The sequence below is a fragment of the Dendropsophus ebraccatus genome, chromosome 4, assembly GCF_027789765.1.
Source record: "Dendropsophus ebraccatus isolate aDenEbr1 chromosome 4, aDenEbr1.pat, whole genome shotgun sequence".
Lineage (NCBI taxonomy): Eukaryota > Metazoa > Chordata > Amphibia > Anura > Hylidae > Dendropsophus > Dendropsophus ebraccatus.
The window spans coordinates 140,789,271-140,803,499 of NC_091457.1; the positions used below are offsets into that span (position 1 = coordinate 140,789,271).

General features: G+C 45.3%; 1 protein-coding gene across 6 annotated transcripts in view; it reads left to right on the forward strand.

Moving 5' to 3' along the window:
• The first annotated feature begins 3,864 nt into the window (after window positions 1-3,864).
• The window catches only part of SGSM3 (small G protein signaling modulator 3), a 44,764-nt gene continuing 34,399 nt past the window's right edge, over window positions 3,865-14,229 (forward strand). For 3 of the 6 annotated variants that reach the window (XM_069967203.1, XM_069967204.1, XM_069967201.1), the window contains exon 1: window positions 11,476-11,693. The gene's annotated coding sequence lies outside the window, so the exon portion shown is untranslated. Of the gene's footprint in view, window positions 4,012-4,080; window positions 4,102-11,475; window positions 11,694-14,229 lie in introns of those variants that run through there. The other 3 variants (XM_069967205.1, XM_069967202.1, XM_069967206.1) reach the window with 2 other exon arrangements.

Below are 14,229 nucleotides of genomic sequence, written 5' to 3' on the forward strand. Positions count from 1 at the left end.
GCAGTCTTCATACCTTACTTTTTAATCGATTTCTTGGTGCCTGGTCCAGTGAAAAATGCTTTCCATCGGTGCATTGTGCTATCTGGGCAGGACTTCACGACTGCTGCACCACTTTGCTCCGCCCACATCGGCACCATAGGCCCCGCCCCTCTATGACGTCTGGGCCCTACACCTTTGGCGGCCATTAGAACAGCCCATCCTAGAGAGAGTGGGGGTCTAGAACTATAGGCCGGCCCATTTCAGTGGCCACTGGGTGGCACAATTCACCAACAATAAAAAGCATTTTTCACTGGACCAAGCACTAAGAAATCTATTATAAAATAAGGTATGAAAACTGCAGCATTTAGGTTTAACAGCTGTGTAGAGAAGTCCTCATACAGAAAGGGGGTGACAGTGTCACTTTAAGGGCCGTGTAGATGTTTTAGATAAAACAGTTACACATTGTTTGAATAATTTAAAGGTGTGGTGTATTCTCTCCAGTCTGGAGAGCAGGAGAGGTTTTCTTTGGGGATTTGCTACTGCTCTGGACAGTTCCTGACATGGGCAGAGGTGACATCCGAGAGCACTGTGTCATACTAGAAAGATTGCACCACCTCCTGCAGAACATACAGCAGACAATAAGTACTGGAAAACTTGAGCTTTTTTAATAATAATAATAATAATAATAATAATAATATAATAATTTTTATTTATATAGCGCCAACAGATTCCGCAGCACTTTACAATTAATAGAAGTAAATTACAAATCTGTATAACTTTTTGACACCAGTTGATTTGAAAGAATTTTTTTTTTCTCTGGAGTAATCTTTTTAATATATTTAATGTAGTTCTATTTGTCATTTTAACAAAAATTGAGGCATGCCATTCGCTTTAAGTTTTCCACATAAATAGACTGGTGCGGGGAAGCTGGTGCCACAGTTCCTTTTTTTGAACCACGACCCATAACTGAGCACCGGCCCGGGCTGAAGTACTAGAGGTGGGCGAGCCTGCCCCCAGTGGGAGGAAACCCCCCGTGGAGCCGTGTGTGGGAACCAGACCGCGGCATCTGCTTCCCCGCACCTTAGAGCGAATGTACCTGATGGTAAATTCGCTTTAAGAGTAACATTTAGTATACCTCCATTTACTTTTATAACTTACTCACCTCTTTGTTTATTTCCTGTCCATCTATTTATGTGTCCATATGGTAATATTAGGGGTCGCTAAACAAAACCTACTAAAGTGAACTGAACTGCTTGGTGCTGCACTTCCTGCATGAGAAGAACCAGTCTTATAGTGAACAATACAGAGAGAGTTCCACCAACAGGGGGAGACTTACACACAGATCTGTCAACATCTTACCTACTTGGTGCCTGTGCCTTAGCATGCTTAAAATTATATCTAATAAAATCTACTAAATGCTAAGTCAGGTTAAAGTATCATTCTGGTGGAGAAGAAAAAGAACAGGAGACGTCGCCTACAAGTCACTGAATGTCATTGTCTTTTTTGACTGTGTCCCAGTGTTTAGACTCTTTAACCCCTTAGCGTCCCATGACCTACCCTCTAGGGGGATCCAGAAGGGGTTGCGCCATGACCACACACTGAGCGGCGCTGTTCCCGGCTGCTATCAGCAGCCCTGAACCGCTGCCATTAGCTGATGCGGGCTGCTCGCTGCTTCGGTGTGACGTTCTGTCCCCCCTCTGTGATCCATTAGAATCCATGGAGCCTTATCACAGAGAGGAAGGGTTTTATCACACTGGGGGCTGCGGGCCCACCTCCAGTGCTTCAGGTCGGGCCGGTGACCGGGAATATACTGGCCCTGTGTGTGGGAACCGTGCTGTGGTTCAAAAAAAAAAAGAAAAAGGACCACAGCACCAGCATCCCTGTGCCAGCCAAAAAACTTGATGGTACATTTGCTTTAAGATGTAGCGATATTACTTAGTGGTATTATTGACAATATATTTCTGGGTATATAATGTTTTGTCAAGTAACATTATTAAGATACTATTTTATTACTGTATCGTGATAATATTTGCTTCAGTGATTTCCTATGGACGTTGGACTCATTTCTACTCATTTACATATTAAAGTGACTGTACCACCAGGCCCAGGATAAAGCACTGGAGGCGGGCTGACCCACCCTTAGTGGGAGGAAACCCTAGCCCGTGGGATAGGATGTGCGGGAACCCTAGCCCATGATAGGGTTCCATTGATTTTAATGGAGTCACATCATGGAGGGGCTGGGGTTCCTTCCCACTGGGGGTGTGTCGGGCCGCCTCCAGTGCTTCAGCCTGGGCCTGGTGGTACAGTCACTTTAAGCATGCAGACTGACAGGTGGCAATTTCTCAGCAGTGGAACCGGCAGGAGTAGGTACGTATTGGGGCTCAACTGAGCATTGGGCGGGCTCTGACCGGGTGACGGGTTCCTTTTATAAGGAGCCTCCACCACTTTTATGCGATTGATTGGCAAGGGTATGGCTGACTCCTGCACCCCCCTCTTGTGTGGCAAATGTCCCCTCCAGATGGTAAAAGAATGCCTCCTCCACTCTTTCACTTACCTGGCGGGTAAAGTGAGTCTCCTCCACTTTTAAAGTGACTGTACTACCAGGCCCAGGCTGAAGCACTGGAGGCGGGCCGACCAACCCTTAGTGGGAGGAAACCCCAGCCCCTCCATGACGTGACTCCATTAGAATCAATGGAACCCTATCGTAGAGGAGCTAGGGTATCCTCGCACTAAGGGTGGGTCAGCCCGTCTCCAGTGCTTCAGCCTGGGCCTGGTGGTACAGTCACTTTAAGCAATTGATGGTCAAGAAGATGGCTGACTCCTGCACCTTCCCCTTGTGGCTTTGTTGATTTACTCCTTCATTTACTGTAAAAAAAAAAAAAAATTACACTATTTTGTCGGCACTTAGATTCCAATGTTGCGGTCTATTTTTTTAAACTGCCATCCGGTTTCCGCCACCTGCACCTGTTTCTCAATCTGTTATTCGGCCCACTCGGTGCAGGCCGAGCACCACTAGTGCACCAATATCTCCGCCCCCGGGTGACACACCTTCAAGTCTGGCCGCATCACTGAGGGGAGAACGGTGAACTGGGGGCACTGGGCCGCCTCCAGTGCACCAAAAGAGCCAAACTGTAGATTGAAAAACCATCGTAAATGGCAGGAACTGGGCGGCGGCTTGAATGGATCGTGCCACAGGGATCTACGTGCCGGCACCAACCTGCTAGTATAAAAAGCCTTTTACACTAGGTGAAATGGTGCATTTGCTTTAAGAAGGAGCGGGAGCCGCAGTGCGTGGATATTTATACTCAGAGCTGCTCTCTGATTGGTGGAAAATTCCAGTCACTATGACATCACAGTCAGGTAGGTATTACCTTCTGGAAGTTTCATTTGGACACTGCTGCTTTCTGATTGGTATTATTTATATGCAATTTATACCATATAAGTTTACAAATCTCAAGTCCCTACAGCTAAAGCTTTGCATGATGGGAGTTGTAGTTTTGTAACAGCTGGAGGGCCTGAGTTTAACACCCACGGGAGTCTAGACCAGGGGTAGGGAACCTTGGCTCTCCAGCTGTTGCAAAACTACAACTCCCATCATGCCTGGACAGCCAAAGCTTTAGCTTTAGGCATGATGGGAGTTGTAGTTTTGCAACAGCTGGAGAGCTAAGGTTCCCTACCACTGGTCTAAAGTCTCTGTTGCCCTTACCAACCAATCACAGCTCAGCTTTCATTTCACCACAGTAAGATGAGAAATAAAAGTCGAGCTGTGATTGGTCGAAACTGATTCCATATTTTCCCCACATAGTCCGTGTAGGTAGCACACCCCTCCCCGGCGCACACACAGAGCGCTGCCCCTGCTTCCTGTGCTGTGTACTGATATACAGCGAGTCAGGCCGGGGCGCCCCGCCCCTTCCTAAAGAGACTCCGCCCCCTTATCGGGACGTCATAGCTCCCCGGAGCCGCTCCATCCCACCCCGGAGCCTGTGGAGAGCGGAGCTCCGTGTATGAGCCCGGCCGAGACCCCACACACAGGTGAGAGGCGGCAGCGCTGCGTGTGTACGAGGGACAAGGGAGAGAACCGCATGTGTGTTATGTCCTATACATGGCGCAGGAGGGCTGCAGGTGAGCCGAGCATCCTCCAGATATGGCAGCCCTGTGTGCAGAGGAGAGCCAGCCCCGGCATGGGGGCAATGCTGCTGCTGATGATGGGGGTGATGGTTCTGGCTGTCTCTATAGCAGCAGATGACGTTGTATTCAGTCTTGGTCAGGAAACCTGCAGATCTGGGGATGTGTAATACATGGGGATCTCCTGCTATTGTAATGGAGGTTATCATTGCACCTGCTATATGTCATAAGGGCAGGTGGTAGTGACTCTATATATATATATATATATATATATATATATATATATATATATATATATACATATATATATATATATATATATATATATATATATATATATATATATATACTGTGTGTGTGTGTATGTATGTATATATATATATATATATATATATATATATATATATTATACCTGACCCCATATAGCAGGGATGGGGAGCCTACGGCTTTAGCTTTGGCTGTGCAGGCATGATGGGAGTTGTAGTTTTGCAGCAGCCGGAGTGCTACAGGCTCCCCATCTTGGCACACAGAGGGTTACATGGCCGGCAGTGATGGTGGATCTTCTGTCCCTGACGTGCGACGGTGACTCACAGCCTAATCACATTGTCCCCGATCTCCACTCCCAGCCACAATGATGTGTATGATGGGGGGCTGAGCGGCCATCTGCTCCATGCCATTCACTTCAGCTGCAGAATACACTGCATCATCCTGGATAGATTTGGGTGACTCGTATAGGTTTATTTTGGCACCTACTGGACCGGTAACCCCGGTAATCCGGCTTGCCGATATAATAAAACTTACTGGAGATAAATGAGTCTGTCACATGGAAAAATCAGTCCAGTTTGTGGACACGGGAAGCTGATTGATATATGGATAAAGAAATTTAGTATAACTAGGAATTTTAGTATCCAGGATTAGAAAAGCATAGCTGCTTTCTCCCAGTAACAGCTCCACTATGGTCTTCAGTGTTTGTGTGGTACTGCAGCTCAGTTCTATCATAGAGAATGGAGCCGAGGATTGATACCACATACGACCTGAGGACTTTTTTTGTAGAAAGCGGACATATTTTTCTAATTCTGGATAACCCCTTGAAAGTTGTTGTCCCTTAGCCACAGTGTATTGTCACCGGGGGTCTGATCTTTAGGCCCCCCCCCCCTATTGAGAATAGGGTCCTGAGTCTCCTGTTGGAGTGTAGGGGTGGTCTTGTGTGTGCACTGCTGCCCCATATACCCCCTGTAGGAGCTGGAGGAGATAGCACACCTGACCAGTGCTTCATTGCAGTAGAAGACTCAGGACCCTGTTGTGATGATTGTGGAGGGTCCCAGCAGTCAGGCCCCCTGTGACCATACACTTACATCCTATCAGGGGTTAGGAGTCCAGGGCATGTATGCAGACATCACTTTCATTTACTCCCTAAGACCGCCCACTGGACTCCCAAGATTAGAAAAAATACATTAGTAATACTAAATGTTTTTGAGATTTCCAATAATCTGGCACTCCAAGTGAAAAGAAAGCTGGGTTATAGGAATTATTTGTGATACTATATGCGACACTACAGACAAAATCATGTCAACTGTTAATTTTGACTGGAAAATCTGGGTGATAAACAGTTCTGTAGTGCTACCTGCCTCGTTCCCATGTATCACAGCATCAGTAGGTAGAATGCTGATACACATACTGTAAGTAACTGTCATCCAACTTTCCCAGGAACAGATATAAATAAGAATGACCAAGGGTAGCTTCAGACGCACCAGATTCGCAGCGGATTTCAACCTGCCTCCCGTTGGTCCCCATCAGCCAATCAGTGCTGCTGTGCACTGATTGGCTGATGGTGAGCGAGGGGAGCCGGGAGCCTCACACACGGCCGCGGTGCTGAGCAGGTAATGTATACTCCGGGCCCGGGGCTGCTGGGGGTTAAAGGGGTCGGCTTACATATCCGCAGTGGAATGAAAATCCTGCTGCGGATATGTAACCCCATAGACCTTCACAATACATTGATTCGCAGCGGATTTCGCTGGGAAATCCGCTGCGTATGCGGTACATGGGAAGCTACCCTTAGGGTATGTTCCCACACAGTATGTTTGGTCAGTATTTTGCAACCAAAACCAGGAGTGGATTGAAAACACAGGCTACTCTACTGAAATGTAGTGGATGTCCGCCATTTAATGGCAAATAACGGCTGTTATTTCAAAACAATGGACGTTGTTTTAAAATAATGGCAATTATTTGCCATTAACCCCTAAAGGACTTTGTAAAACTTTTATTTTTTTTACACTTTTATAGTTCCCTTGGGAACTATCACTGACATACATTGGATCAGTAACACTGATCCCTGATCAGTGACCGATCCGAGGACTGCACGCAGGAAGGTAAGAGACCTCCGGCAGTCAGGAAAAGCGATCGGGACCCCCGCAGACATGCTGCAGGGGTCCCGATAGCTAAGTGACCGGAGATGCTCCGGTCACTTATACTTAAACGCCGCGGTCGCAGTTAATGGCAGTTAATGGCGGGTGGCCGCGCAATCGCGGCAGCCCGCCATTGAGGGTGAGGGCCTGGCTGCAGATAGCAGCCAGTCCTCACCCGCTATGGGGTGGGCTCAGCTCGTGAGCTCGCCCAATGGCCCGTGACCGCGCCAGGGTGTACATTTACGTCCTCCTGCGTTAAGTCCCAGGCAGTGAGGGCGTAAATGTACGCCCATTGTCGTTAAGGGGTTAAATGGCGGCCATCCACTAAACTTATACATTGTGTGAACATAGCCTTTCTGTGTTTTCAATCCACTCCTGGTTTTGGTTGCAAAGATACTGTGTGGGAACATAGCCTAAAGGGGTATTCCAGGGATTAACTGTTCCCTATATTAGTGCATTGTCTTCTAGTCAGATTCTCTTTGTTGCCCATAGCAACCAATCACAGCTCCTTTCTCACATTGCTTGGGTAAAGTGAAAGCTGAGCTGTGATTGGCTGCTGTGGGCAACATGGAGAATCTTGCTTTAAAACAGAAGGAATCATTTCCCTACTGTTCTGAAAAAAAATAAAACACGAAAACAAATACACTGCAAATTCTATAGGCCCAAAAAGCTACAATGTGAGTGTGTAGAGAGCCCTAGAGCCTGTAGGCCTGCAGGCTGTACACCACTCATCTGTATTATAGCTGCGAGGCTTTGTGCTATTTCAGGCCCTGTTGGCTGTAAATATGTATATATACTGCACGGCTGACATTCCCAGCAGGTCTGACAGGAGACGCAGCTCGGAGTAGATATCGGCCCCATCTGACGTGTCTTGTATAACAAGTCACTATAAAATTTCCTTTTTTGTGTTTGATCTGATTCCAAATACCTGTCAAGCTGTTAACACTGTATGGGATGTATACATAGTGGGTAAAATAAGTATTTGATGCACAGCCGACATGTTTTACTGCCTACAAAGAATGGAGAGGTCTGTAATTGTGATTGTTAGTTCTTTCACCTGTGAAAGAGAATTTATAAAAAAAAATAAATTAAAAATCACATTGTATTATTTTTAAATAATTAATTTACATTTTACATTAATTAATTTACATTTATTGCATAAAATAAATATTTAATCTCCTACGAAGCAAGAATTATGGCTCTCGGAGACCTGTTAGTTTTCCTTTAAGAAGCTCCTCCTACTCTGCACTTATTAGACGAAAGAGCTGTCTAAGGACACCAGGGACAAAATTATACACCTGCACAAGGCTGTGATGGGCTACAGGACAATAGGCAAGCAGCCTGGTGAAAAGGTAACCACAGTTGGTGCAATTATTAGACAATGGGAAAAACACAAGATGATGGTCATTCTTCCTCGGTGTGGGGCTGAATGCAAGATCCCACCTTGGTGGGTAAGGATGATTCTGAAAGAAGGTCAGGAATCAGCCCAGAATTACACGTGAGGACCTGAAGAGAGCTGGGACCACAGTTTTGAAGTTTATCATTTGTAACACACTACCCCGCCATGGGTAAAAGAAGAAGTCCATTTTCTTTATCCCTTCCCTTACTGCAGGCTGGAGCATATACTTACCAATGATGATCGGTGTCCCGTGACGCTGCTTTATCCCCAGTCCCATGGTGTCGTTCAAATCCCATATGTGGTGACTTGAGGTTTTTTACTGACCCCTCTTTTTTTTCTCCAGGTCTATTGAAAGCTGGTTGTTTGTGTCTCCAATATATATATATATATATATATATATATATATATACGCTCTCATAGAGATGCATTGCAGACTCTGAGTTCCGGCCTCTCTAGCTGCAGGACCATAGGACCGGACTTAAGCCATGGCGCAGGACACCAATCACCATTGGTAAGTATATGTGCCAGCCTGCAGCGACGGGAGGGATAAAAAAATGTGGACTGCTTCTTTAAAATCCTGGACGGCATGCAAGGTCCCCCTGCTTACACCAGCACATATCCAGGTCCACATAAACGTTGCCATTGACCGTCTGGATGATTCAGAGAATGCATGGGAGAAGGTCATGTGGTTAGAACTTTTTCGTATGAACTCCTCCCACCACGTTTGGAGGAAGAAGAAGGATGAGTACAACCGCAAGAAAGCAGTCCCAACTATGAGGCATGGGGAGTTGAAAACATTATACTTTTAATTTGGAGGTGCTTTTCTGCACAGGGGACAGGACGACTGCAGGACATTGAAGGAAGGATGGATTGGGCCATGCATTGGAAGATTTTGGCCAACAACCTCCTTCCCTCAGTGAGAACATTGAAGATGGGTCGTGGCTGGGTATTCCAACATGACAATGACCTGAAACACCCAGCCAGGACATCTAAGGAGCGGCTTTATAAGAAGCATTTCAGGGTCCGGGAGTGGCCTTGTTAGGGCCCTATTCCACCGGACGATTATCGTTCGCATAATTAACGATTAACCATCTCAATTGATCGCTATTGCGAAAGACCTGAAAACGTTCACTCATTTCCATGGAACGATAATCGTTACTCATGATCGTATTTGCGATCATTTTTTCTTCGCTATTTCTTCGCTATTGCGTTCGTATCTACTGCGAACGACCGAACAATGTCTTATTCAATGCGAACGTTTTGCGAACGAGCAACGATAAAAATAGGTCCAGGGCTTATAAAGCGATCAACGATTTCTCGTTCGTTCGTTAATCGTTAACTGCATTTCAACCGAACGATTATCGTTTAGATTCGAACGATTGAACGATAATCGTCCAGTGGAATAGGGCCCTTAATGTTGCCCAGCGAGAGCCCCAAAACCTGAAAGATCTGGAGAAGATGTGTTTGGAAGAGGAGGACAAAATCCCGGTAGTGTCTACAAACCTAGTCAAGAACTACAGGAAACGTCCAACCTCTGTAACTGCAAACAAAGGTTTCTGGACCAAATATTAACTTCTGTTTTTTAATTGTATTCAATACTTATTTCATACAATAGAATGCCAATTAATTTTAAAAATCATACAATGTGGTTTTCTGATTCAACTTTTGTTTTTGTTTTTTTTTTAGATTCTGTCTCACAGGTGAAGTGGACCTACGATAATCATTACTCACTTCTCCATTCTTTGTAGGAGGGAAAACCTGCAAAATCGGCAGTGTATCAATTACTTATTTTCCCCACTGTATATATGATCGCAAGGAGACATAATACTGAGCTAATAATAAGCTCTGCTGTGGTATGATAGCTATAGGGTGCCATGATGTATGTGTATATTGGCTTATAGAGTCTCTGTTATCATCCCCTAGGGGTTTGTTATACAAAGAGAGGGTTAAATGATGGACTGTGCGCTAAATATATCCTGGGGCTCATGTTTCACTCCTCTATGAATACTTGGCACTCAGCGTGTGCACCATGTTATCAGGCGTGATAATGTTCTTGTAGGTTTCACTGGGGGGAAGGTGGATTAGGCATTTTTCCAAAAACAAAACCAATGAAAATGCCAAAATTGGAGCATAGAAATCTGCGGCCAGATGTTAGCTTAGAGTCCATGCAGATTTTTTTTTTTACAGTTTTTTAGGTCAGTTACTTTTTTGTGAAATTGCAGTAGGCTACGTGTTTGGGCGTTTTGTTGTGAGACCGCCCACTTGACTACTTAGTCCAAAGAGTCACAAAAGTACATGACAAGATATTCTGGAATTTTTCCCACATAAGTGGGGAGATCATCAAACCACCTTGATACCCTCAGGTCCCCACTCTGTTACGAGCACTGGGACCTAAATAGGGAAACACCAGGGTAGCCCCTATAAGTCAAAGTCTAACTCTGTTGTGAGTGTAACGACATAAGACCAGGGTTACCAAGGCTATCCATCCACAGACAGCTGTTTCGGGGTATTTGCCCCTCGTCAGTGTGGAGCAGGATTCTGGCTAGTGGGGGCAATAAAAATAGACCAACAAAACACAACTATCACTGAACTCAGGGAGATCAGTGGGGAAAAAAAAAAACCCAATGGAGTACTCATTGAAGAGTCTCCACTGATACATTGCCCCCTACAAAATTTGAATATGCAAAGAAGGGGTCAGTGGAGCCTCAGTTATGAGTCTCAAAACACGGGAATAGCCAGATATCCCTGTTTTGTGAAATTGCAGTAGGGTACGCGTTTGGGAGTTCTGTTGTGAGACTGCCCACTTGATATTCTGAATTGTTCCCACATAACTAATATATATCAGTCCGCTCAGCTCCTCCAACTCTATAACCGGTTTCTTACAGATTTGACAGATACCCCTTTATTTTACCATGTGAATAACCCCCTAAAAGTGGCTACATATTATTAATTAAGTAATCAAATTAAAATCTATTAGTATGAGACTACTACTAGAGGGGTCATCTACATACGGCTGGAATGTTTGCATTAGATTGCCCGGCATAAGATCCTACATAGATGAAGTATACACAAGGCATGACTTTTAATCTATACAGATGTAATATTTCAACATTAAAACAATGCACAAGTTTTGTTGTTGTTTTTTGCTTCAGCACCAGGTCCAGAGATCTAAACGTCTGCATGATGCCCATTTCGGTTGGGATAATGCTGGCCATTAGGGACCTGTTGGCAGACAGGAGGTGCCACCTTAGCGTCCAATTCTACACCCACACTCTGTACCATGTTATTTTACTCTGTAATAATAAAAAAAAAAAAAAAGATAAATTAAAAAGGGAGAGTATTAAAAAAAATAAAAAAATCTGCAGCCAGACTGTCCATCCCTTTTTAATAGGACGGCTACTTGTTAACCTGGATTATTCGATGCAGTAATTGCAGCCTCCATGGGAAGCAGAGAGGAGAGTGTAATACAGCAATGAGCGTGGCACGCAGCATCGATAATAACCTGCTTCTGCCAAACAGGCTTAGTGAAATAGCTGGAGGTTTGTGCTGAGCAGCGAGGGGGAGGGTGGAGATCAAGGAGAGTAAATATTAGGAGCGCTGAAGCAGGATGTGCAGCTCAGGGAATTCTTTCCTGTGTTAATGCATGAACCACCGAGAAGGAAGGGGAGGGAAGCAAGAAGCATCTATGCTAGAAGTGAGCCCCCCACAAACAGAGAAGAGTGGGGGTCTGAAGCTCTAAGGGGCCTCCAGGCTTAGCTCTGCCTCTTCCTTCATCCTACAAGCAGGTACGACTTCCAGCTGTTCCTTCCATGCACCTGTTACCTCTCATTGTCTCTGCCTATATGGGTTTGCATTATAACCCTTTTAGGCTTATTTGCTTAGTGACATTTAATGAGATCTTTGCAGGTTATATGATGTGCATAGTCGGCAGCACATGTCATCCGGCTCCTGTCCTCCAAAGCCGCACCTGCCCTGTATACACGCTGCAGCTTTAGTGACACGTCAGACACAGCCGGAGATTCTGGACTGCGTGTAGGGCCCACAGTGGCCGGTATTGTAGTCCAGACTACTAGTTATTAGTATGTGACTGGTTATCTACTATACTACGTGTCACTCCAGCTTTACTGGTCTGGGAACTCCCTTGCCTTACAGGAATCTTATACCCGGCTTGCTGCTTTCACGTGAAGCCATCCCGGAGATGGTAAATGTTTTTTTATAAGGGTGGAGATAGGTGTGTCCTTCTGCGTGATACATAGGAATACTGCATATAAAATGTTCTAGTCTCTTACTGTGCATTTAAGTAGGACAGACAACTGGACCACAAGAGGACCATGTACTCGTTTTACTTGTGGTCTTCATCTTTTGCATCATTTTGCTAATCCCCAAAAGTAATGTTCTCCAACTTGTAGCTTTTCGGCTATTGCAAAACTACCACCCCCAGCATGCCCTGACAGCCGGAGGTCTTGGATTAATCTTTCTCATTCTTGTTGTTTTCTCCCCAGATTGTCTTGTTCATTCAATTATTGAATCTTTGTTCAATCCCGTCATAGCGTGTCTTTCGTCCACATCCACTTATCCAGGTCTGCATCTTGCACAGACCAGTAATAAGTTGCAAATTTTTGTACCTTAAAATGGCACATTTGATAAGTGTGCCAGTCCCCATTGCATATTGCTTCTTGTTGTCCATCCTGGCACATAGGGCATACCTGCTCGGGCATTTCCTTTGTGTAAGACATGGGTGTCTAACTTGTGCCTTTCAGCTATTGCAAAACTATACTTCCATGATGGCTGGAGAGCTAAAGCTTTGGCTTTGTTGTGCAACAGCTGAAGGGCTGCAGGTTGGATACCACTGGTGTTAGAGAACAGGGACCTAAAGCATTGGGGAGGAATCGGCAGCAGCGGACAGGTGTTTTTGTTTAATGCTCTACTGCCACCCTGGGCACCTTCTTAAATGTAAAATGTACAACCCCCTTTAAGCCTAGTTTATATAGTAATGTTGTGTCCCATCATCCAGATACCCATAATTGTTGTTCAGCTTGACTTTTGTATTTTTTGTTTACCGCTGTATTAAAGCAGTACAGGTATATCGCCTTAAGTTTTTTTTATATGAATAGAGTGGCGCTGGCATGGGAATGCTGGTGCCAAGGCCCTTTTTAAAAAAAAATAAAAATAATTTTATACTGCAGCCCGCTCCCCGTGTACAGTGCCGGTCTATTCCTGGGCTCCGGCCCGGCATTAAGCACTAGAGGACTGTGACTGTCACCCCTCCCCTCTGACGTGGCTCCATTAGAATCAATGGATCACCATCCTAGGCCATGTGTACTATTGACTGCCCCCACTAGTCTAGGTCCAGATAGATCAGTAATCATGTATGGCTATTATGGACTATCATGTGTATGGCAAAACACTAGTTCATCAAGCAACTACAGGTTGTTCATTTATTAACCTATGGAATGTGCATAGTCCCCCTCTTTAGACCCACATTTTGCCCCTTCCCTCTAATCCATTACGGACTGAACACTCAGGCCCCGACCAATAATAAACTTTTTTTTGTGTCTCCATGACCGAAAGTGTACTTATGGTGACCGTCCACACTGCTACTCCATTAGTTCTGTCCTTCGTTCTCAGGATCAGCGGGGGTCCCAGCAGTCTGACCCCACCATTCCACTAGTTGGTCGCCATCCTGTGGATAGGAGATACATTTCTGAAATGAGAATACCCGCTTTAAGAGAAAAAATTGGTTTTGTTACCCATAGAAACCGACCAAAACTCAATCGTTATTCCTTACACTGCTCAGTGACTGGTTGCTATGGGCAACAGACTATAGGGGAGATTTATCAATCATGGTGTAAAGTGAAACTGGATCAGTTGCCCCTAGCAACCAATCAGATTCCTCTTTTCATTCCCCACAGACTCTTTGGAAAATGAAAGGTGGAATCTGATTGGTTGCTAGGGGCAACTGAGCCAGTTTCACTTTACACAATGATTGATCAATCTCCCCCCATATTTCTATTAGACCGATGACTGGTTCGGCCCCTGACTGGCTCCTAACATCTAAGCTGTCTCCTTGCTTCATGGGTTTCTTTTGTTTTGCTGTAATAACCTTTCTATAGTTTGCTCACAATGGCGGCCCTGGCTGATCTCCATGAAGGATAGCGATGTCAGTAAATGCCAGCGCTGGCCGCCCCGCCTGTCCTCTAAGCGGGTGCTCACTCCATGGCCGCCAGGGGATTTGCAGCAATGGGAGATAAATGAGGACTGATTATCTCCGGCTGTATATCTCCCACACCTCCCTCCCTGTACGTTTACTCCTAGGTTTCC